General features: G+C 42.7%; 1 long non-coding RNA gene across 1 annotated transcript; it reads right to left on the bottom strand.

The window, feature by feature from the left end:
* Nucleotides 1–13,223: 13,223 nt before the first annotated feature.
* LOC121397120 lies at nt 13,224–17,661 on the bottom strand. Its single transcript, XR_005963472.1, has 3 exons — nt 17,383–17,661; nt 16,041–16,223; nt 13,224–13,516 (listed from the first exon to the last, which is right to left on the bottom strand). It is a non-coding gene; the product is annotated as an uncharacterized LOC121397120 (long non-coding RNA).
* Between the last annotated feature and the right edge of the window lie 9,209 nt (nt 17,662–26,870).

The raw sequence follows: 26,870 nt of genomic DNA, 5'->3' as shown, positions 1-26,870 counted from the left end.
GTGACCATATAAAGGCACAAGGCTGCAGGCTGAGTTAAACAGAGAACTCTAAGTATCACTCATATTTTAAAAGGGATAATGTATCCCCACTGTAAATAAGAAGGATATTAGAAGATACTGATGGGGGTTATGTAAACATAATGTGCCCCTACTGTAAATGATAAGGATATTAGAAGAGACTGAGCCTGATAATGTGACCATATAAAGGCACAAGGCTGCAGGCTGAGTTATACAGGGAACTCGGAATATCATTCATGTATAATGTAATGTGAATGATAAAGGATATTAGAAGACACTGAGGGGTGTTCTGTGACCATATAAAGACACAAGGCTGCAGGCTGAGTTATACAGGGAACTCTGAGTATCACTCATGTATTATAAGGTTTAATGTACCACCTACTGTAAATAATAAGGATATTGGAAGTTCCTGAGGGGTTATGTGACCATATAAAGGCACAAGGCTGCAGGCTGAGTTATACAGGGAACTCTGAGTATCACTCGTGAATTTTAAGGGATAATGTACCCTCTACTGTAAATTATAAGGATATTAGAAGTCACTGAGGGGGTCTGTGACCATATAAAGACACAAGGCTGCAGGCTGAGTTATACAGGGAACACTGAGTCTCACTCGTGTATTATAAGGGATAATGTACCCCCTACTGTAAATGATAAGGATATTAGAAGTCACTAAAGGGTTTATGTGACCATATTAAGGCACAAGGCTGCAGGCTGAGTTATACAGGGAACTCTGAGTATCACTCGTGTATTATAAGGGATAATGTACCCCCTACTGTAAATGATAAGGATATTAGAAGTCACTGAGGGGTTCTGTAACCATATAAAGGCACAAGGCTGCAGGATGAGTTATACAGGGAACTCGGAGTATCACTCATGTATTATAAGGGATAATGTACCCCCTACTATAAATGATAAGGATATGAGAAGTCACAAAGGGGGGTTATTTGACCATATAAAGGCACAAGGCTGCAGGCTGAGTTATACAGGGAAATCTAAGTATCAATTGTGTATTATAAGGGATAATGTGCCCCCTACTGTAAATGATAAGGATATTAAAAGTCAATGGGGGGTTTTATGACCAAAGAAGGCACAAAGGCTGCAGGCTTGAAAAAAAAAACTCTCTGACCTAATGCCTGGAGAGTCCCATTTCCTGACACACCAAGATTTGCAAGGGAAAGCTCCCGGCCAGCAGATACAGCTTTATAGACACCTCCAACTCAGGCACGCCTTTCAAGCACAATTCCACACCCTCTCTCCTAAGATGACCACAATAGCCCTAGATAGAAGATACCCTCTACTCCCCTCCCCAGCCAAACTTTTATCTAAACTATATAGAGATATCCTGGGAACAATCAAACCAACCTTTGACCGAGCTTACCACCTTTGGGTACAGGCCATTCCAGGACTCAGCTATGCACAATGGGAGGAAACTACAGATAATACCTACAATTTCTTAATCCCTGTAAAAGACTTTTACAATACAAGCTTCTTCACCAAACCTACACAACACATCTAAAGAAATTTGGTAGGAGGCAGGATGACTTTTGCCGACGATGCAAATCTCCTGGTGACAACTTTATTCATTTGGCCTGGTCTAACCCGAATACAAAAATTCTGGTCTAAAATAGTGGAGACCTTGGTGAACGAACTGGGTATGCCATGGTCAGTGGACCCAGTAGTTTGTTTGCTAGGGGTAAGATAGATGGGGTAAACTACTTTAAAACCGAATGCAGCAAGAGTCTGGATACGTAGGGCTCATTTTCTTTGCTGAGAAAGCAGTGATTATGCAGCTGGATTAAGGGGAACCCATCCGCTCCTAAACCTGGAGACGGTTTGGTAGACAGAAGCCCTTCCCCTCATAAAATAACCTAATGAAACGAGGAGCACATGATAAAGTTTGACAAGATTTGGGGAAGACTGGTTTGATCAAGGCCCTAGCTAAACATATCCACTTAAAACCTGATGCAACCTGTCACACCACTATCATCACATACAATACATATCCAACAAGTTGTAACGTTGAGGCACTTGTATTCTCCCTGTTTGTGTTTGCCTGCCACTTTAACCGTGCCACTTAATCCACTGAACACCCATCAGACAAGTATTGGTATTGTTTCGTGTCTCCTCAAATAAATAAAATTTCCTCTATAAAAATGGTGATGTAGATAAAAAACGAAACAGACGTGAGTTGGGGAGAGCCAACACAAAAGTGAAGCACAAAGCCAGCGGTCTTTCCCAAGGCCGTCTCACCTTCATGGCCCAGTGATGGGACAGATACACCAAAGAGGCTTGTTGGGTTCACTGCTGTGGTCCTCGCAAGAAAGAACATCAGACTCGCTGCAATATAAGAATTGCATCACACAAATATTATGGCATGTTGAGTTCCTATATGAAGAAAAGAGCTTGCAAGGAGTTCCTAGATCTCTAGCCTAAAAATCATTCATTGCAATTAGGAAACAGAGCAGTAAGCTTTGGTACCTTGATGAATGTGCCTCTTCGCATTTAAATACAAATGCAGGGTACACATAAGTTTAAGAGCTAATAAAATGAGAAGGAAATCACAGACTGAATGAACTTTACACATAAAAAGCAAGATCCTGTGTATTGGCATTGGCTGGTTATAAAAGGAGAGGAGTGTTACAACAGGGCAGGATATCAAATGAATGAGCAGTTTGACTCCTGGCTCTGGAGGATCAAGAAGCTGTGGCCGGTTAATCAGGATCTCATTCTTTTTTCCTTTCCTCCCGTTGGTGCTGGAGTGGTCGCCTTCTGCATCAAATAACAAATAAAAATCATATGTTCATCCAAACGTAAAAAAACTAAAAATATAAACTAAAAATTAAATTATAACATTAACAAATGAAGAATTAATAAATTTCAAATAAATTAAATAAATTGTTACAATAAAAATAGAAAAAAAAAAATATACAAAAAAAAATAAACGTAAAATTAATATAACTTTCCAAATTAAAAGTAATAGAACAAGTGATATCAAATCTAATCAATAATATCAATTTATACATTAATATAAGGATATGGCAGGTACAGTTTGAGGTTTTCAGAATGGGACTGGTAGTCGATTTTTTTCACGACGGTATGTATGTGACTCTTGTTATGATATTGGACCTGTTTAGTAAAGTTTCCACATAGCTCTCACTTCCGTATTTTTTTGTTTAAGTCTGATTTTCAAAAATATTATATAAACGTATAAAATGAATGAAGCAATCAAAAAAAACATACACAGATAAAAGAATAGAATAAAGATGAACAAGTTTCTAGAAAAAACCAACAAAAAAAAATTTACATACTAGACAATAAAATAAATAGAAAGAATATATAGCACATGCATAACTCACATATTATGATAAAGTAACAAAAATAATTCGCGAATAAAACAATTTAATGAAAAAAAATCAGAGCATATAAATAAAATTAAAGACAAAAGCAGAATAAAAAAAAATATTTTAAGAAACATTACAATACAAAAAGATGTAAGAATAACAAAAATATAAAAACAAATATAAATATATTCAAGATAGATGCTATGATCATATACTATACATTGTAAGAAAAAATCAAATTAAATGATATCATATATAGAGTAACGAGCATAATACACTTTTTCATGGATTTTTTGCCTGCGCAGTAGTACCCCTCCAATCTGTGGAGAAAATGGGACAGAGTTACACCATGCTTAGCTATGGATAAAGGGGAAGCAAACCAGAGTGTGAGCTCATACGCTTATCTCCCATAATTCCACAGTTTCTAAGAATACTTCCTTTGTATAAAAGTCAGTTTGAGGATTATTGAGGTTTTGTTGCTTTTGTATCTCTTTCTACTTAAAGAGAATTTGTCATCAGTTGAGAAGGAAACATATTGCAGAAGTGGCAAATGATTAGGTGCTGGGTTACATGAGTAACTAAGTGCTTCAGTGAGTGCTTCACAACAGACCCTGCAGCTTTCACTGTGAGCAGAAAAACCTCTGTATCTATGTGTTCACTCAAACGCTCACTGACACTGCTAAACTGGGGATGTTATAGCAGGGGCTGGGCCCAAACAATAACAATCCTGGGGCCTGGACCCCCAGCCTGACACTGACAACATATATATAGGGCACAGTCTACACCGCTAGTCACGTAAAGTCAAATTTGTAATAAAAGCTGGTATGCAAAAAATATGATAGAAAAATGTTATTTCACATCCCAGCATCCTCCCTGCTAGTGCCAAATCAGGATCAAACTTTTTGTTCTATATGTGAGATTTGGTACTAAAGTTACACTTCCTACGCTGAATGCAGAACCCCCTGTACCCCCTCAGTGGTTGCCCCCATCACTGTCTCACTGATCTGTGTATGTCTCTAGCCATTGCTAAACTACCCAGCAGTCCCTGTGATAACTAGTAGCTGAGCTGTAGTTCAGTGACAGACACAGATCTAAATGGGGACAGGGGAGTCCAGTCAGGGGTCCCAGGGATATCTGATGGGGGCGCTGGTTCTAAAGCTGCTTTATGTTTGGACTTTATTAGTGTTGTTTTAGACTGTGCAAGTTTGATCTGTACCTGAGCATGTGATTGGCTGTCAGTTACTGGGATATCATGCCTTATCTCCGTGACATCAGTCCCAGCTCAGCTCTGATTGGCTGAAAGCTGCAAGGAAGGTGATGTAACGGCTCAGGTACAGATGACCGTTATTTCATTTCTGGATCAGAGGTAAGTGCAGCTGATCCATTTACGGGGAGCAGGGGGGGCATATTTAGATGATACAAAGGCAATTTCGGGTGTTTTGTCACCCATCATTTATAGCAGCTTGGGTAGTGGGGCCATCGCTGCCAAAAATTGTCCCATTGCCTAGCACTCTAATTGCTTGGGGAGCTGCTTGTCATGAAACTGTTCCAAATGACATGTGTGTGACAAGCAGGAAAGGGGGGAGTCATTTAAGGCAACTTGGCATGACTTTCCTGCCAATAAATACACTATGATGGTATAAGATCCATGTGCTCTCTGGCCTATTACTTTATTTACATGTGACATGTCTGGTAATTGTACACGGGGACTGCAGCCTGTTGAGAGGCACTGAACATATATTCCATTAATACTGACTTGTCTTTTTATTTGGGATACAGACACCTACATATTACCACTTATACAGGGAATCAGCTGAAAATGGGCTTCTGATGGCAGCCCTGCCCCCCAATCTACTAACACATGTGGGTGTCAAAGTGCCTAAAATCTCCCCATCTGCCTCTATAATGGGAGTGAGAGCAGAAAAACTTATAGTTCTAAGGCAATGGGTGTTTGGTTTTACTTGTTTTTGTAGTTTTTTTCTGAACCATTAGACAATTTTATTTGCCCTCTGCTGTAAATGCCAACGGTCATTTTCCAACTGTCATTTGCCAACGGTTCATTTGCCAACGGTCACACTCATCGTAGCAACAGTCAGTGGCCTCAGCACTAGAGTGGGGGACGGTTCAGAGAGGCTTAAAGTAGCAAGACAAGTAGCACAAATCAGAAGAATAAATGTCTGCCCTTAGGATTCCTGCCATTATGGGTGAAGGGGGCACTGATCAGAGCAGAGCTGGTTATGGGAAGCAGGCACACTGGGTACATGCAGGGGGAAATGGATTCAATAGGAATGTGGGGAACCCTGTATTGACTATATCGAAGGAATCATAGAGCATGATGGGATCTGTAGTCCTGTTACAAGCCAGCCCTCATCATGACATCATAAGCAATACAAACGCTACCTACCTCTTATGGTCAACCCTTATAGTGGCATTCATGGGAGATGAAGGCCCTTTCCACATGCTAGTGATAAAAGTCTACAGCCTGGTTGCCCAACATTTTTGTCAGCTAAATAGCACTCGCAACAGCAGTCAGGCTCCCTCACTTCCAGTAATAGCCTTATAGTGGGTACAGACCTCACAGTGCATTATGGGATCTGTAGTTTATGCATTGGCATTAATTTGCTCCTTCTAACAGTCTCTTATTTCTCCCCAAAAAGTGAAATATCCCGAGAGATTTGAGAGAGATAGCGATTTGAGAGAGAGACGGCGATTTGAGAGAGAGACAGAGATTTGAGAGAGACAGTGAAAGAAGAAGAGAGAGAGCAGCAAAGAGAAGAGAAGAAGACAAAGAAGAAAGAAGACTTCAGTGACCCCCTGCCAGAGATAACATCTTCCCATTTGGGATCCTCTGGACAAAGGTACTGCTCCTGTATTTCCCCCTCTATAACATGTGCTTGGAAAAGTAAGATCATTAGCTTATCCCTTGGCTGTAGGAGTTGCCATGTTGCTCATTATAGATGTAGCTATAGCTGTTCTTCTTTATTCTCACCTGTAGATTTGTGAGTCGGGGGATTCACTTTTAATCTGTCCCTGTACATGGCAGTCCCCCCAGGTGGTCCCAACCCACTATTGTCCTGAAATTGACTGTACAGCCCCACCCCAGCAATGCACTTTATCCCACTACTAAAAACTGGGACTGTATGTTTTCCAATTCCAGGGCACCCCTAACATTGGGCTCCGCTGGAGGTGGGGCAAATATGTATTATGCAATTTAGAGCAGATGGGGAGCCAATCAGAGCATTAGAAAAGTTACAGTTCAACAGGTTCATTAAAAGCACAATAAAATAGGGCTCATTTATATTGCGCTGGGCATAATATTATGGGCAAGTAAATCCTATTAGTAAATATGATTGTTCCTATGTGCTGTCCCTTTACATATGGCACCTCTCCACATTAACTCTAACCTTCCCAAATCTCTATTTTTATATTACAGGGGCGTCGGAGATGGCCTGCGTGCCATCAGGGACCGCCTTTCAATAAAAGGCAATCAGAAGGTAAGTCTGCTCTCTAAAGTGGCTGCTGGACAAAGGTACCCGAGGGGTTAAAAGGGATACTAACCCAATGATAAACATTGTGTATCTTCCATGTAAATGTGATTAAATAGAAATATAACAGGGTTTAGCTTAGTGTTTGCCCCGAGTGTTACAATTCCCCATATTTAGTGTTAGAACTTACTAGTGAGAGTTGCCATGTTATTTGCTGTGTCTATAGAGATCAATGTAACAGCTCCCCTAGTGGTAATAAATACATATTGCTTTGCTTATTGTGCCTAAGGGAAGAAATTGTTTCTCTCATTATTACTGGGGATTAAACACAAACTGCTGGAAAACCTTAATGTCTTCTTGTTTCTTACATTTCTCTAGGGCTTAGAGTGGATCTACATGGAGGAGGAGGGGATCTGTGAGATCATGGAGTTTGAGGGACCACTGGCGGCCCTTTATTTGAAGTGCATGAGGCAGGACATCATATGCCAAATGAAATGGGCACTCTATGATTATTGGATGGCCAGAAGAAAGCATGCGAAACACCAGGTGGTGGAAGATGAGTTGATGTCAGAGTTCCAGCAGGACAAGAGGAAGGCCAAAGCCCAACTGAGATACCTCTATAAAAACACTAGAGGCGATGAACCAGGCCATTCTCAGAAGAACATGGAGAGATATCCAGGTACAGTTTCTTATGAATATATTTCTTAAAATATTTCTATTTTGTAATGGAAAGTATAAGGGGCTGATGTATTGAAATCCATTACAATGCTGCTATTTTGTAAAAAAAACAACCACAAAAAGAACATATACTCCTGTGCAACTGAACCTATTGAGATGCCATAGAAACCAATGGGAAGTGTATCTTCATCATTTTGGCAAGGAATTGAGATGGATCAAAAGGCTTGAAAATGCAGAGAAACCTGCGATTTGCAACTTGTCCCATAATCACAGAAAGTCGAGGGAAATGGTGCAAACTCATATAGTAATGTTAATTTGCTTAACCGCCATATTTCTGATTAAAATGCCCCAAAATATAATAGAATTTCTACAGAGATATCACTTGCTAATGTAAAAACCTGTGGCATGAGTTTAACGTTATTTTGTTTGGTTTGCAGACAGCCCTCGCAACCACCAAGCGGCCACCAACACCACCGGCAGTTTCCTCGGTACCAAGTACCGATGCAGCTCTGTGTAAGTCATCTTTATGACACAGAGGTGAGTGAGCCATTCGCAATTCCACCAGCACTGCCTCCACTCTAATCCACCATAATTCCACACGTGGTGCACCCCCCTTATAACTAAAATATGGTCCCATAGACAGGAGCACCCTTAAGCCACTTGGGTAGACCCTGCATTCCACTCCATCCCTCGGGCTGTAGAAGCTGGGGTCTACAGTCTGCCTGCCGGTCCAATGGAATGGAATGCAGTGTTTCACCTTGCAGCTTAATGGTGCTCATGTGTATGCTGCCATATTCCCCTCTGTTTCAACTTCCTCCACCGTAATTCCAACAGCGGTGCCCCCACTTACACCTAAAATATGGTTCCATAGACAGGAGCACCCTTAAGCTGCTCGGTAGACTCTGCATTTCTTTCATTCCATCCCACAGTCTGCAAAGCCGGGTCTGCAGGCTGCCTCGGGTCCAATAGAATGAAAGGAATGCAGTATTTACCTAGCAGCTTAATGGTGCTCATGTGTATGCTACCATATTCCCTCTGTTTCAATTACCTCCACCGTAATTCCACCAGCGGTGCCCCCACTTACACCTAAAATATGGTTTCATAGACAGGAGCACCCTTAAGCTGCTCGGTAGACCCTACATTCCTTTTCACTCCATCCCACAGTCTGCAAAGCCGGGTCTGCAGGCTGCCTCGGGTCCAATAGAATGAAAGGAATGCAGTGTTCACATAGCAGCCTAATGGCGCTCATGTGTATGCTGCCATATTACATTCTATTTCCATTCCCTCCACCTGAATTCCAACAGCGGTGCCCCTTCTTTTACCCAAAATATGGTTCCATAGACAGGAGCACCTTTAAGCTACTCGGTAGACCCTGCATTCCTTTTCACTCCATCCCTCAAGACTGCAGAGGCCGGGTCTGTAGGCTACTTGTGGTCAAATGGAATGGAGAGGAATGCAGCGTTCACCTAGCAGCTTAATGGCGCTAATGTATATGCTGCCATATTCCCTTCTGCTTCCCTCACCCCGCTTCCCTTGCTTTAATTTGGCGCATTGATCCTGGGAGCAAATCCGATCGCCGTTAAGGGGTCAGGAAGGAATTTTTCCCTCTAGTGAAGCTTGCTAGAGGGTTTTTGCCTTCCTCAGGATCAAATAGCGCAGGTTTTCTAATTATTGTCAATAAAACTGTGACTTACACAGATTTAACACCAAACTGCTGTGTATGTGTGTCTTTATTCTGGGTACTGGTCACATTTGGGAGGGGTAACATATAGATGGGGTGGGGGATGTGAGAATGGAATGAATAAGCAGAAAAAAAACAAAGAAAAGTTAAAGAAGAATGTAAGTGAAATTTACCTATGATCTTGTTTTATAAGAAACCCTGCTTTCCATGGTATATGTCAGTGTGATTCCTTACACCCCACCCAGCACTTCAGTACCTGTCAGTGACACATGCCAGTCCTCCTGTGGTTACAGCTGCTCCACCAAGCATTCTTACACTGGGCTAACGGGTTGCAGGTTCAGTTTCTAATGGTCATTCTTCGGAATCTCCCACCATTCCCCATCATGGAATGTAGCCTGTATACTCATGTACCAAAGCTGGAGGGAAAGATACAAATATACATAATATATAATTTAGTTTAACATGATACTGACACTCAAATGTATCATAGTAAGAACAAATCCTTCTAAAAGGGAAGTAAAAACACAAGACAAATTAAAAAAAATGAATAGATAATAAAAGGCAGTGTCCAATAATGGTGGCTTGCACTTGTTCTTTGCACGCTGCCTTCCACTTAATAAATGAACCCTAGGTCTTACTGACACATGTAAGTACTATATAGGCCAGACCATGTGTACTCAAAAGGTGAACAACCACATCTGTATACATACATTGGTGAACAGGACCCCTACTGAAAGGTGAAGAAATTGGTGGCCAAGGGAAAAAGAAACATTGGGGTTCAGTGGAACTTACCTCCAAAGTTCAGCAGCAAGTTTTCTTCACCCCCCTCCAGGGGCTTCTTATCTGGCGGCTCCTTCCTCCTTCTCCAGCAGCAGCAGCAGAGTCTGCATCAGCAGCAGATTCTTCTTCCCCGGGCCCCCTTGTAAGTTGAAATCCACTAGGCCTAGGAAGACTGTGCCCCAAGGATGGTGGCCCTGTGCAGAATGAGAGAGAGAAAGAGAGAGTGAGAGAGACCCCTCTGCCTCTTGCTGAACAACAACTTCCAGAAGGAAGTGAAGTCCAGGTGGAAGTCACTGGGAAATCAGAATAAATGACATTACACTGCATTCAGCCCGACAGTGGCATCTGGTGGGTTAACTCGGTGCAACAGCCACAGGTAGCCATGTGCACACTTACTGCACTGTAATGCTCACTCACTCACACTCTATCTCTCACACGTGCAGACAAATAAGTAGAATTAAGGTCTCACCCACATAGCACCATTTTGTTTGGCGGGTAGTTGCTTCCATACATACCACCATATTACTTGGGTATAATCTCCTATAACCCTTCTGCTCTGATCAAACCATGTGGGATGTAGTAGATCCTTCTCCGCTGGTGCAGTAGGTAGAAAATGAGTAAAGCAGAGTAAGTCAGGGCACTGAGGTTGGCAGAATATCATATCACTGGGTTGCCCAAGCGCTGAATCTGAGTCTAGTGAGAGGTGGGAAAAGATAAGTGGTACTGACTCCCCTCTGTGCTCCTCCATGTTCCACACCCAGGCTTTGGTGGTAACTGGTTCAAAGCTTCTCTTCCAACCAGTTCCAGCTTGTGGAAATTTAATCAGATTCTCTTTCTCGAGTTAAACTCTAAACTGCAAGGAATGAATACAGTCCCACTTTTCACTTTACCGTCCTTCTCAATCCTTCAGTTATTGACATCTTTGTATGGGGAGCAGGTGACCTGTTGCTGGTGGGAGCTCCCACGCCCCCTTTATATCTGCACAAAGAGAAGATCTATGTAAGCCTGCAGTCCAGTCACATTTAAAAAGGGAAAGTATTACCAACATTACAGTGGTTTAGCAAATCTGGGTCATATATAATGCCCTGCAAGTGAGAACAGGAGGATACAATGAGGTTTTTCACTGAGTGTAGTTGCAAGGACCCCTCAAACGGATGGCAGAATAGATTGTCAATGTGCTCTTAAATTCGGCTGCCTGGGTAAATACTCACCTCACAGGGTACGTGTGTGTGTGCGAGCGAAGCCAGCAGGGGACTGGTTTGCCAAGAGTGTTCCTGAGAGTAATCTGAGAGCTATAATAAACCTTGAATGAGGGTCTCACAACAAGTGGCCCAGGTCCACCACCCTGAGCCCTCAGCAGAGGGAGGGGACAAACCAAAAAATACAACGGAGCAGGCACTCAAATAAAGGCAATCTTCCACCAGGTTGTTTAAGCAAAGTAAAAAAAAATGTATTGCGTCCTCAGCCTTAATCATTTCGTGTTACAAACACATCATAGGCTATAGCCTATGACTAAGTATTGTAACACGAATCCTGCTGATTGGCTCCTATGGGTTATTGCTCCTGGGAAAGCTTAGTATTATTACATAACCCCATTTATCGTTCATATTAAGGTCCCTCTATTCTGAAATGATATCTTTCAGTTTTAGGTCCCTCTATCCGGACACGATACCTTTTAGTTATAGTCAGGGCTTAAACTAGAGGTAGATAGGTAGGTACCTGTTCAAAAGTCTTCTGCCTACCCCTAGTCCAGGTGGTTCATTCCCCCTGTTGCTCTCCCCTCTACCTCTGTCTCTCCCCCCTAAATGCCCTTCCCTTCCACTTCATTACTCTCCAATCCATTCCTTTCTTATGCTTTGCTCACACAGGGGGTTGGAGAGTAGCCATCTGGGTGCCTAGGAAACATTGTTGACTTGGTCCTACCCTGGATCTAGGTCCCTCTATCATGAAACGAATGTCAGAATAAAAAAAGTCTAGAACAGAAAGATAACACACCATGAGAGAGACATGCCTAAAAAAAAAAATAGAAAATCCTGCAAGCATATAAATAGGCTGATTCAACCGAGCATTGGAGTACGTATGTTGGACAAAGTCTGATCACCAATGAGCTGCCAGTAATGCACAGCAGCAACCCCCAAAATAAGCAAGTATGAGAAAAGGCCCAAATACTTCACTCTAGAAGAAACAGGAACAATTGAGAGATAAAGAATGGGGAGAGAGAATAATAAGCAGAGGTACAGGTGCATGAGACCCCAGTAAGGGCTCTTACCTGCGTTCTGGTTTCATATGTTCAGCTGCAGGGGAGCGCAGGAGTTCAATATGGCTGTGCTCACACAAATGCATGTAAACGCCAAACGCAGGTTGGGATGCAGCATGTTGCATTTTACCTGCATTCAGTGCTTACATGCGTCTGTGTGAGCACAGCCACATTGAAAACAATTCAGTGTGTCTAATCCTGCGCACCCCTGCGGCTGAATGCATGAAACTGGAACGCATGGGAGCGCAGCTAAAAACGCTCATCTAAAAGAGCCCTAAGGAGCAGCCAGAACCAGCAGGATAGTGTAGGTGAGACGATAGAACAAGTCATTAACTAGATGGTCTCTTCCCTTCTACTGCTTCTAAAATTATGAGGGGAGACTGTCAAGGTTGGGGTTGTTTCTCTGCAAAAAAAGCGCTTGCGAGGGGACATGATTACACTTTACAAGTATATTAGAGGACATTCAGGCCCGGATTTGTGGGAAGGCCACCTAGGCCCGGGCCTAGGGTGGCAGGATTTTAGGGGGGCGGCACGCTGCCCAACCACACCCACATTGGTTCAAAAACACTGGGGATGCGCAGGAGATACAATCTCCATGAAAATTTGCATGAATAAAGGGTAGGGGACAAACAGCAGTGGGCCTAGGGGCGCCCGCTATGTAAATCCGGCCCTGAGGACATTATAGACAAATGGCAGGGGACCTTTTTACCCATAAAGAGGATCACTGTACCAGAGGCCCCCCCTTCAGACTAGAAGAAAAGAACTTTCATTTGAAGCAACGTAGGGGGTTCTTCACAGTCAGGACAGTGAGGTTGTGGAATGCACTGCCGGGTGATGTTGTGATGCTGATTCAGTTAATGACTATAAGAGGGACTTGGATGATTTCTTGGACAGACATAATATCAAAGGCTATTGTGATACTTAATTCTATAGTTAGTATAGATATGGGTATATAGAATTTATGTGCAGGTATGGAGGGTGTGTGTATGGATGCTGGGTTTTCATTTGGAGGGGTTGAACTTGATGGACTTTGTCTTTTTTCAACCCGATTTAACTTCATAACTATGTAACTTGGGTAACTACATGCAAACTTACCAAACATACGGGCACATTACTCCTGTACTCTGCGCAGCACAGAGAGAAATACACAGCAAATAATTATACAGCTTCATTTAAGGCAGAGGTGACAGTTGGAAAGCTAGTGCCACCCAGTCAGGAACTCACCAGCTCCAATCCTGTTCCACATGAAGTTACTGTCAATATTCCAGAGGTTAACCTGACAAATGACAGAAAATAAGGCACAATACAGGGAGCACTGAGATGCCAGGCTGTATATTGGTATATTCCCCCAGCACCACCACTTTTGCTTTAGACTGGGGCTCTCATACTGCAGACTCCCCCAAATTACCTACCTCCCAGAGCAAGCGGCATGTGTCTGAGGGCTGTCCCACTGTCATACAGAAATAATATTCTTTTCATATAGAGGGATATAAACTTTCCCATAATAGACTTCACCAAACCTATGGGACAGGGAGGCAGCAAATCACTGAGTGTCAGGACACACAGACCCTTTAGTATTACACAGACAGACAGACATCCTTACACAACAGCCTGGGGGATACAACAGTCTCCAGAGGCAGCTCCCTAGTCCCAGGAATGTAAGAGCCACTAAATGAAGGTCTATGGTGATCACTAACAGAGATTTCAGAGACATGGCCATCCTGCGGGTACATGTGCCAGGGGGTAGGAATGGAGGGGCAGTGGTGGGGCAAATAAATCAGTACAGACACACCACAGGGAATACAGGAAGAAAAACGGGGAGAGTAAGGAATATAGAGATGCTACATCTTGCAAGAAAAGATGGAAAAGACAGTGTTGTTGGACCTGACTCCAAAATTATCTGTTTATAACTACTGAGCTGATACTGTATAGATTATTTAATGTACAAGGTACAAGGCTACAGACTGAGTTATACAGGGAACTCTGGGTATCACTTGTGTATTATAAAGCATAATGTACCCCCTACATTAGTCAGGTGATCCCACTGGTGTCTAATAAAAGGGCAGCCAAGTATGGAGTTTTACTTTGAAAGCAGCAAGTTAAGTTGCAGGTAAAACCAAGTCCCTTTGTAAAATGTATAATGAAGCAATTGAATTATTAATGAATCAGATGAAAATTGAGCGTAGGATGGCCAGATATGGGGATGACTTTGACGTAGTTGGCCAGCTTAAATATATTGCAATATATGGACAACAATCCCTGTTTGTTTAAAGGGTAAGGCATTTTTTTAGTAGCAGTATGCACAAAATGTCGCTGTCTTAAATATATTGATAATGGGTTGAGTGCAGAGGACTCTTGTATTTGACTATATCTATTTTGTGGTCACAGCCTCATTGCACCCCTGCCTAATGGTTTTAAAAAATAGTGGTGAGCACAACTTTCCCTTGTTTGTTATAATGATAAGGATATAGTCAACAAGAGGTTCTGTGACCATATAAAGGAACAAGACTGAATGCTGAGTTATACAGGGAACTCTGAGTATCACTTATGACTATGTATTATAAGGGATAATATAACCCCTACTGTAAATGATAATGATATTAGAAGTCACTGAGGGGGGTTCTGTGACCATATAAAGACACAAGACTGCAGGCTGAGTTATACAGGGAACTCTGAGTATCACTTATGTATTAAAAGGTACATTGAACCCACTACTGTAAATGATAAGGATATTAAAAGTCACTGAGGGGTTCTGTGACCATATAGACACAAGGCTGCAGGCTGAGTTATACAGGGAACTCTGAGTATCACTTGCATTTTATAAGCCACTGTACCCCCTACTGTAAATTATAAGGATATAAGAAGTCACTGAAGGGTTATGTGACCATATAAAGGCACAAGGCTGCCGGCTGAGTTCTACAGGGAACACTAAGTATCACTTGTATTTTATAAGCAATAATGTATCTCCACTGTAAATGATAAGGATATGAGAAGTCATTGAGGGGATTTGTGACCATAAAGACACAAGGCTGCAGGCTGAGTTATACAGGGAACTCTATGGAACTCTGAGTATCATTCATGTATTATAAGGGATAATGTACCCCCTACTGTAAATGATAAGGATATTAAAGGGTCAATGAGGGGTTCTGTGACCATAGAAAGGAACAAGGTTGCAGACTGAGTTATACAGGGAATTCTTAGTATCACTCATGTATTATAAGATAAATTAAACACCCTATAGTAAATGATAAGGATATCAGAAGTCACTGAGGGATAATGTGACCATATAAAGGGACAGGGTTGCAGGCTTAATTATACAGGGAACTCTGAGTATCACTCGTGTACTATAAGGTAAATTGAACCCCCAACTGTAAATTATAAGGATATTAGAAGTCATTGAGGGGTTCTGTGACCATATAAAGGTACAAGGCTGCAGGCTGAGTTATACAGGGAACACTAATACTATTTGTCTATATACATATATACACAACGTTTGGTATGGTGTACACGGAGAACCGATGACTATATTGCCTGTGTATACTAAACAAGATCAGGTTTTATTCAAAGTTTCAGCTCTATCACTTGAGCCTTCTTCAGAAATATATATATATATATATATATATATATATATATATATATATATATATATATATATATATATATATTATATATATATATATATATATATATATATAGAAAGGTACAGGGAGAGTCCATGAATAGAATAGAATTCGGGCACTGGAGGTGGGACACACAAAGCGTATTCTATACAGTAACACACAACACAATGTAGCACATACCTGCTCGCTGCCATGCTCTTCCGGATCGATTGGTTCTGTCTGAAAAGAGCAGCAACTCTGTTATCACCGCCTGGTTATCACCTTTTTACTAAACCCCACCATTGGTGTCCGAGACTTCATAACATGCAGGGTGGGACAGAGATTGGGGGTTCTGCTCTGTGCGACACGGACACTGTAATGAGACTTGGAAAACATTTTCTATATTATATATGAGTTTATGAACTGACCCTTTATTGATATCCCCTGTTCCAGCAGCCTGAGCCTTGGAAAGCTTTTAGCTAGAGGTGCCATTGGTACAGAGCTGTCATGTGACTAGTGAGAGGTGGGACATGGCCTACAAGCCTTGCTATAGTTGTGGCCCTTTTACCAACTCTATTGTGTAGGGAGTTTTGTTTCTGACGTAGCACAGTCTTCCACAATGTATCTTTTCATTTTTAAGCCACTGCCCGGTTGCTAGGGGAAATTGGACCCTAGCAACCAGTTAGCTACTAAAAATCCAAACTGGACAGCTGATGAACAAAAATCTCCATACATTCAAAGGAGTTGTTCACTTTTAAAATTAACTTTTAGTATGACGTAGAGACTGATATTCTGAGTTATTTAGCAGCTCTCCAGTTTGCAACTTTAGAAAGCTGGTTGCTAGGGTTCAATTTACCATAGAAACCATGCCTTGACTTGAATAAGAGATTGAAATATGAATAGGAGAGAGTGTGAATAGAAAGAGGAGTAATACAAAGTAGTGTAGCAAATGCTCTATTCTAGGCAGCCTGGCAAGGTGTGGTACCAAATAAAGATGTCTCACTTGTTGTATTTATAATGAGACTGAATGCAGAACTGTCTGTTTTACTAAAATGTCTAAATGAGAATAAAAAAGAGCAAATAGAAAGAATGTCAGTAATGAAGGACAGTTATTAAGCCTGTGGTGCAGCACATATAAGTGACAGTTGTGCTTGTTGTGTAGACTTTGTGTTAGTGCCACTTATCTGTAATCCCTGCTGTTGTCGCCATGAATTCCACGACACACAATGTGTAATCACTTAGTGGATATCCACGTTCCCAGGGAGTGCAGTATCCGCAGTCGTCCTGGCTCTCCTTTTGTGTAGAACTGGGCCACTAGCTAAGCCGGGGTCGCTGACCCTAACGGACACTGGAACCTGGGGCTCTAACCTACTCTGCCCAGATAAGGGACCTGACTAATGAACCTTCTGCTTCTTATGGAACAATTCCCTGAGTCCCTAACTGGGCCCTAGATCTGCACCAGCTACAGTGAGGCCTATTGGAACTGGAACCTGAGGGGCCTCAATTGCAGTGAGAGTGAAATCCTTCCCTGACTGACACTCACAGACACTAAGTGGAACTGGCAGTTGCTGCAGCCTCTCCTGCACTTTCCCAACTTTACATCACAGGGGATCCAGCATGCTCTCTCCTGGCCTTGTTACCTCCTCTTCCTATTTCCCAGAATCCCTCACACAGTCACATGGCATCAGCCTTGCTGTTTCCGGGTTGCCTAACACTGCCATCTGCTGGCTGGAGGTGACCTTTGCATCGTCCTTATTTATCTGCCTATTACAGCTGCAATAACAAGAAATGTGTAGCCTTACAGAGCATTTGTTTTGTTTTTAGTTTGGGTCTACGATCAGATTACGATGAGAGCGCAATGGGCTCCGGCTGGACGGTCGGGACAAAATCAAACCTGTCCGATCGACTAAAGACCGATCTCAACCGGATCGTACAAATCCTCGATTCGTACGATAGGATCTTTGCGTCTATGGCCAGCTTTAAGCTGCACTGCTCCCTTCAACTGTGGGACTGTGAGAGCACTCAGACTTGGGCTGTCCCAAAATCCCCCCAAGACCTCTTTGTATTGCACCCAGCCTCCAATAATGCTTGTGGGGCCCACAAGAGCCAGTGTTTGGCCCAGTCTGACCCTGTCTAGTAAGTCACAAGGTCCAATCTGATAGGTGCATTGCAATGTCCCTTTAAGAAGATAAAAATATATACAAATACATAACTAGCAGCACCGAGCAAGTAACAGCTCTGATTAAGCCTAACATATATACACTTGTACATTGCATATATACACAGCCAGACTAAGATCGTTACGTTGGGAAAGGAGGTGGCCAATCACATGCCAGTATTTCACAGCGCTCTCCTCTTGGTCGGGTGCAGGGGGAAAATGCAAGGAATGGGGGTTCAGACTTAGAGTCATAGGGTAATAAATCCCCATGCTACTGGTGACACTCACATAAATACGGCTTCATCCGTACACAATCACATGACAGTAATCCGAAATATTTACAGTATAAACTAAAGTACCTTACGGGCGCCTGATCTTGGGGACATGCGGGATACAAAATGATATTGCACCTTGCAGGGTGCAAAATATCAAATACATATACATAAGTTCCAGTGTTTTTCGGGGGCATACGAAAGGGGGGAGAGGGGTAAACAGTTGGGGCTATGAGAGTCTGAGATCTGTGCTGGACCAAGTCGGCCAGGTTCCCTAGGCAACCTGGCCGACCACGTTTGACCCCCACCATGCACAGAGGAGCGCACACTTGGATTCGGAAGGAACTGCTGCTACGGCTTCTAAACACAACAGTCCGAACTAGAGGAAAGCGTCAGAAGAGGTACATGCCTGGCGTCCCTCTACTTTTGTGCCCTAGGCGAGTGCCTCTTCTGCCTACCCCTAGTTCCGGCCCTGTCTGAGATACAGTTGGACTGTGGCAATGGGACCTTATTCTAAATGCAAAGTCATGCCTCCCCAACCCCCAAAAATTAAAACTCTGGCTAGAATTCTTGACCGAATTCTGGTTGAAATGATGTAACAGCTGGTAAAAATGATGTCACACTGATGGTGACAACTGAGGACAGTGATAAGGATTGGGTAAGGGTTGTTGGAAAAGAGTGTCCCTAATGCTATGATTGAGCTATGACTCCCATCAGCCCATATTTGAAGGTGACAGCAGTTCTAAGTATATTCTAAATAATATAACAATTGGAATCTTGTCATTTGGTTAAGAAATAAATGCGGGGAGATCTACAGCCAGGTACAAATTCTAAGGTTAGCCATAACCACTACAGATCTAACTACTGCCTATATTAACACTTTTGATTGTTTAGTGAACAGACCCCTCTGCAGCCGGGATAGTCAATTTGTGTACAGGTCATAATCATACAGTAAATGATCTTAATGGGTGAGCGATGGCACTAGACACACTGGATCATCTGCCCCATGAAAAAAGACACAATTGGACCTGTCCATAAAGCAGTGTTGTCTGCAGTTGTCAATCTGCCTTACAGAATATGCCGTGCTCATGCAGGTCACTAAAAAGCTTGTTACAAGTTCATTTTTTGGCCACTGTGGCTTCACACCAGTCTGATTTATGCACAATTGCTGTTGGGGGGCAATGGAGGGGATAGGGTCTCTCAGTGGCACCATCATGGAAAAGTAACCCAACAATCCAGAAGAAGAAGTTGAGTTCATGAAGTCTTTAAAACATGTGGACTGGCTGCCAAGTCCATCCAACAACAAAGGCCTCAAACCAGTTGACCAACAGAAATGGGGCAGATCAATAGAAAAACAGGATTTGGGGGGTGCCTAAAACATATAAAAACAAAGAGCTACATGCCTAATAAGGGGAGCTAGAGGGAATCACCAATGAGAAAACTTAACCAAGATGCTGTCTGGCTTTATGTGAATTTAAAGAGAGAGAAGCATGGGGCAGAAAAAGTGTCAGACTGGTCCACCAGGATAACGCCTGGTTTGGGTAAGGCTTGGGACAGACTCTCTCGCAATCGTTGCTAGAAGCAGGCGAGAGGGAAGGAAGGGGGTACAGTATGGAAGGAAGGGGGTACAGTATGGAAGGAGGTGACATAAGCACATAAATTCACACTTCTGAGGCCACATTCAGCAACATGAGACTCTTACTGATAGGAGTGCTGTGCTTGCATGGCCGTCTGCATGTTCTGTTTGCCATCTGTAAAATGGAAGCTTTTCATCTCCATCTGGGAGGACTGGGGGGGGAAAAGTTTGAACAATTGTTCTATAATATAATAGGAAATCAATTTTCATGCTCTAGGAGTCACTGAGCTTCCAGGACAGTCTCCCTTTGTGCCAAATCCCAATGACAAGGTTACCTCTCAAGATCATGGATCATATGAGTGCACATGTTATCACCCCTGGAGTTCACTGATACCTTCCAATTATTTGATTATTTGGTGAATCCAACTTTATACCTCAATTGGTGGTAAAACAGTTTTGGCCAACTGGTCTGGGGTGGGGGCGCCTGGACCGCTTGCCTAACGATTTATCTATTAAATGATCTATTATATTTGATGCCCGTAAATGTACTTTAACTGTATTCATCTGCTGGTCACGTGATTGGCTTTTACTGGGGGTGATGGTACCGAATTCATTTGCAATTTTCTACCCAGATTGTAACAGTCAAGCTTTGCACTAGTTTTAACAGGGCGCAGTTATATTGGAATTATGGTGAGGAAAAAAAACATAGGGAGTTTTTGGACTTATTATTTTAGTAAAAAAAGCCTAAAATGTTTCATTTGTTCTGCAGTATAGCAGCTGTGTAACACTTCCCCTTCTTATAACTAGTGCATCAACAGCAATCATCTATCAGTAGGAATCCCAGATAGTTACCCCTAGAGGCTCTCTACTGCCTTGTTACTAAAATACCTATTCAGGAACAGCTGACACAGGAGGGCATGTCTCTCACTCATCAGAGCCGGTATCCAGCAGTGAAATCAGGTATTTATAGTCTTGTTTATAATATTAGTACAAGGAGTGGGGTTCTGTTTATCCTCATTTCACCAATTTCAATTCAATGCTGCAGTTATATCACAGTAATTCATTTGGTGCCAACTTCTCGCAGTCCCTGACAGCTGATAGCATGCATTTTGCACTGGTATATATTAATATAAAGTGGGGGTCCCCAAATTTTTTTTCTTTACCCATGAGCCATGGGGTGCCAAATTAGGGTTGTGATTGGCTATTTGGTATTTTCTATGTGGACTGGCAGCCTACAGGAGACTCTTGTTTGTCCGTAAACATGGTTTGTATGCATTTAGTTGAAATGGAAAACCAGAGCTGGGAAACCATGTACCTTTTATTACATTACCCATACGAGTGATCTACAGGAGGAAGTGGTCATTTTGTTAGTAACTCTAATCATTAACTTTAACCCAGGGCCAGCAATCCTGTTCTGTGAAACTTGCACATGGGCAGTACAGAACTGGTAGGGAAACGGATAATGATCCAGTCACTGGATCCACTTCACCAGTGATCCCCAACCAGTGGGTCGTAACCAACATGTTTCCCACCAACCTCTTGGATGTTGCTCTCAGTGGCCTCAGAGCAGGTGCCTCTTATCTAATTCCTGACTTGGAGACACGTTTTGGTTTCTTTAAAAACAGGTGTATTGCCAAACAGAGGCTTGGGGGGAAGCCACGGAAACAATATATTCAAACATAATATCAATGAAAGACAGACTGACTCAGTACAAAGTTTTCCACCAACTTTATACAACCCCGGTAAAACTTATGGCTATGGGGAAGAGAGATAATGATATAGGCCCTAGATGTAAAACTTCTGCGGCCAACTTTATGCTCTGGACCTGTCCAGTAATACATACCTACTGGTCACAGATAATGGAAACCCGAACAACTACACTAGACTTTCCTCAGGTGATATCTCCCACGGTATGTTTATTGGAGGTCATTGACCAATTAGTACCTACTATCCATGCAAGGATGAAATTCAGGGCATTATTTTACATATGTATATTACACAAAGAAAAATATTATTATGCACTGGATGGAGCCCACCCCCGCATGAGAGAATCTTGGATACATTTAGTCAACGCTGTAATACCTCTGATTAAGCTCACACATGAAGCTAGAGGCACGGCCGGTAAATATGATAGGATATAGAGCCCGTGGTGGGACTCGGGCCCCACCAATTAAGTAAAGTGAGACACAACGTGAAACTGTGGGTTCTCTAATATGTATAAGCACTTTACATGTCAGGCTAACCAGTAAACTGGGTGTAATGACTTTGATGCAATGTAAATTAAAACCAGTGACACAAGTCTGTAAAAGAAATGTTTAATGTTTTGTTAATGTTTATAGTTTATAAAACAAATAAAGATCATTAGTTCCATGAGATCAAGCTGATATTAAATTTTTATTCTCACACTCGCTCTAGCAGCGGCAGCAGGCAGCGGCTAGAAAAGGACAAAGTTATTTATTAAACATAAAACTTAACACAAATGAACATATTATAAAAGAAGCACAAGTTTTATTGTATCAGTTTGTACTACAAGCAGTAAAAGAAGATAAAAGAATGGCACATCTCCTCCAGGAAGGAGAACCCTAACCCCTGCCTCCTATCCAAGTCCCCATTAAAGTCTGTCCAACTCCCCCAGGAGCCCAGGCCAAATGAATGAGGTGCAAGTGAGGGGGAGACACTGCTCCTGTGTCGCACTTGTGCCAAATACACACTTATTGCCGACTATAATCTCAAAGAAGTTGGGCAAAGAATTTAGCAGTTTCAACTGTTTTTTTACATCTCACCTACACCTACTATAAGGGCAGCTCCATCTTTTCTTTCTAATTCTTAATTGAATCTCAATAAAGAAACATCTCTCTGTGATTTGTTCATTTATAGAGAAATAATTATATATATATATATATATATATATATATATATATATATATATATATAATGTGTTGCTGGAACTTGTATGAGCTATATATTTACGAAAAAACATCAGTCTGTATCAAGTGATGCAATAGCTCAGAGGTTGTTGGGTCCCCTTGTGATGCAAGAGTTCTGAGTTTGATTCATCTTGTAGAACTGGGGTAAGTGATCTATTTAAAGTGTTCTCTGAACTTGTATGCGCTATATATTTATGAAAAACCATTGGTTTGTATCAAGGGAGGCAATAGGTCAGAGGTTGTTGGTTTCCCTTGTAATGCAAAGGTTCCAAGTTTGATGACACACGATGGCTGGGTTGCGTCCCCTCACTATGGTTAGATTCCAAGTTAGAGCCCTAATGATGGGCTGAGGTCAAGATGGCCGGGTTATAAATTTGGTGTGTGCCAAGCTGTATATGGTATATTTCAAAATACATTTTTCACACTTTCCTTCTCTATAACCACCTGGTTCTCTCCCAAGGTGACCTGCATCAGTTGTGGAGAGCACCACTGGGACAGAGACTTGCCCAGTGGTGCTCAGTGATGGACAGTTATGACATGGAGAGGAACATACAACACCTTGCAAATATGGCCCCAGCCAGAGCTCAGTCTCCAACTGGAGCCAGCGACCAGCCTGAAGGCCATATGTTCCAACCATGTTTGGGCCCACTTCACCCATCTGCAAATATGCAGATGAGATTTGAGCTCGGGGGCCACATAGCAATTCTCTTTCTGCTTCTTCTTTCTTCACGCGGGTGTGTATGCACAGTAGAATGAAAACTTTCACAAAAAAGACGGCTGTTTCACTCTGCTGCCCAACCATCTGTCCTGGAATTTCGAAAAAAAGAAGAAGCAGAAGAAATCCGGGTGGTACTACCACCACCACCAAAACAGGCGTTAGCTCCGGTATTCTCACTACAATCACTGCAGCACAATTGCATCAAGATTAGGACGCCCCTTGCACGCTGAATGCCAGTATTGATGACAAACTGACTTAGAAAACTTTCTTTTGCAAATTTGATTTGTATTAATGTGCTTGTGCGATTGAGTTAAAATTTGGTAAAAAAAACAAGGCAATTGCCCTTGAAATTGCACTTACCTACACTTGTGTTGTCCTTTTACAGTACGATTTGTGCCTCAAATTCCGGCTGTACTTTAGGAACAACTGCTACTATTCTGCCTCAAACAGAAAGTGGCCCAGGCAGCGAGGTAGGGTTGACTTCAATGCAGCAAAGCAACAGGCTGATTAAGCTTTCAAAGAGCAGCAAGCACTTATCAGCATTAGGCTAGGTCCATATTGGGGCCAAAAACTGCTTGCCAAAATCTGCTGCCCAATTTCCACCCAACTACTGGCAGCAGCATCCTCTATTTCCCACAGGAATCGGAAGCAATGCAAACACAATTCTGCAGATTAAAATGCAGAGACAAGCGGTTCACCGCCAAAATCTGCCGAGCTCTGCTTCTGATTCCATATGTGGAAAAGAAAGGATACTACTGCCAGGGGTTGGGGCGGACATCAGGCAGTCTAAAGGTATTTAAACAGTACTTACCTTTCCCATGGGGTGGTCATGCAGCAAATCGGTCAGGTGCAGGAGGGCCCCTTTGTAGATCTGCAGAGAAGGAGGGAGACATGATGCTGTTCAATGCACGGAATCCAAATCCAACAAGTGCAACATTCGCCCATCTCTGGGCAATCAATGCACAATGCAAAATACACAATACAGAACAGGGAGGTGTATAAGGGAGCAAATGATTTTGCTGTGTTAAGGGGCTGCACTGATTTTAGCCCCACTGTGAGTAATTGACAACTCATATTTACTGTAAATAACATACAGGAAAGCCTGCAGAGGGGGCTGTTGTGAAAGGATGAAAATTCAAAGCCACAAATGCCAACAGAGCACCGTTTTATTTCTATATGATCATGAGTCGAACTAGCAGAATATACTGTAAGAGCAGGAATGGGGGAAGCAGGTTTAGCATTTTATCAAGCAATTAAAAAATTAAACATCACAGCACTGAGGTTTATCTTTGGGTTGTCTAGTGACCTTTATCCAAAGCTGTATATGGAATATACTGCTCCACCCAAACTAAGGCTTTAAAGCTTCAACAATTGCAACTCATACTGCAGCTGCAGGCTGGTGGATCAGCTTCCTTAGAAGCTAATGTCCCCCCATATAAACACAGCAACGCATAGAGCAATTGCAGCTGTGCATGCAGATTGGGAGCAATTCTGCACCATTCTTCCAGCTACAGTTGCTACAGATGTTTCTGGGTGGTTGGGTGATGTTTGGGCACGTGCCTGTGTGCTCACTGAGGGTTCTGAGGACACTAATGACTCACAATTGGTCTCCAGTTTATGTGGGTTCTGAGTCTGAAGGACTGTGAGTAAAAACAAAATTAGAGAAAAATTCCCAAGAATATCCCAATGGGTGAGGGTTAGTTGATTTGGGAGGAGGCAGAGGCCATAGCTAACCCACAGATGTTGCCTAGGATTCTGTGCAAGCAAAAAGGCTTGTAAGAGAGGCTGGCTATCACTTTGAGGGGGTCACAGGGTTCAGTAGCTGGGATTGGGGTAAAAAAAAATCAGCTTGTATATTCTGTATAACACTTACATGTCTGACAGGGTGGCACAGCAGAAAGCATGGCTGGAGTTTGCCTAAAAGCTTGAGAGAGACCCATTTGCAATGTGGCAAAGGCTTTTATGTTCCGGAGGTCCCTATGGCGGCAGCCTCGGTGGGACCCAGACCCCCCCAGTCTGACTCTGGATGGAGCCATTGCAGGGCATCAGGTCTGGACTATAGGCCCTGGCATTCCAATACAGAGAGGCCCAATGAACTCCTCACCAGCCCAATAAATAGTGACTTTCTATGGCTTCTTATGGCAGCCCCTCTGGCATTTGCCAATACCCATAAATTGCCAGTCCGGGCTATAGGGCATTCATCCCAGTGTTAGTTTGCTGTGTTTGTATATTAGGGTGGATGTTCTGGTGTGGCCCAATCACATTTTTCCAGTATTTTTCCAGTAAGGACGCAGCCAGTTGCCGGCCTGAATGAGCTGATGTCAGAGTGAGTCAGGCATCCCTGGGGCCTACACAGTTCGGCTGTTTATCCATATGATAAAGCAATAAGCTGAGTTTGAAATCTGTTGTTCGTGGGAAAACATTAACAATCCCTCCAGAGAGTGCTCCATTTTTCCGTCCCCTGTTTCTTCACCGTGCTTCCCTGCATGTTGCTACCACTCCCAGCATTCCTCAGCATAAGGGTTTAATGAATGCTGGACCTGCTGAGATCTTCACCCAAAGCATCTACCATAGGGTTTGATCAATTTCTGTCCTCCACAACCGAAATATGTTGGCATGGCAACCATGCCAAAGAATACAACCTGTATGGGCAGCTGGAACAGCACCCAAGCAAAAGGAACAACAGAACAGAACATGGGCTTTTTATGGACCAGGAACCCACCCAAGTCTTAAAGTAGTACTGTATGTGCAATGCCAAATCAGTGATTTAGGCAAGTATTAGGCACCAGATCCCTCTCCATATGGCACAGAATTGTTGGGTATGTGGCAGATTGTGGAAGAAAGGGAAAGAGCAGATATATTTAAGGAAGAGATCCCTGACTCCAAGGTGTAGATCACTCACTTGATGTGTGTTCTCTGTGACCTTCAGTAGCTGACACAAGCAAGATGAGCCCTGGGGCTGCCCAACTTCAGAGACTTCTATACTGTTTAGTAACGTGAGTCAGAAGGGAGCTACCCTGCCATAATTTCCAGCCCGGGCTCAGTGACACTCTCCCATGCTCCTTTGAGTCTAAATGGGGGAGAACACAGCTGGATCCAGACATTCTTCACTGAGCCCAAATTAGGACATGGAACCTGATGAAGCAACCGCTTCAAGGATCTATTTAAGTGAGCATGTATGCGGGTAGCTAGCACGTTAGACATTTACTGCTCTTGGTTATTTTCAGTTGAGTGAATTGGGGGCATCCAGATCAGGCCACAGAACAGCAAAACTTGTTGCCCATCCTGGTTATGCTAATCCTTACAAGAATGTGCCAGCAGCATGGCATACGTGTCACTTCGGTTTTCCAAAGTCGACCAGAGTTTCTTTGTGAGGCAAC

Source organism: Xenopus laevis, chromosome 8L, assembly GCF_017654675.1.
Source record: "Xenopus laevis strain J_2021 chromosome 8L, Xenopus_laevis_v10.1, whole genome shotgun sequence".
In the NCBI taxonomy this organism is placed as follows: Eukaryota; Metazoa; Chordata; class Amphibia; order Anura; family Pipidae; genus Xenopus; species Xenopus laevis.
Note: the sequence above shows the minus strand (reverse complement) of the source record. Positions and strands in the feature narration are given on the sequence as shown.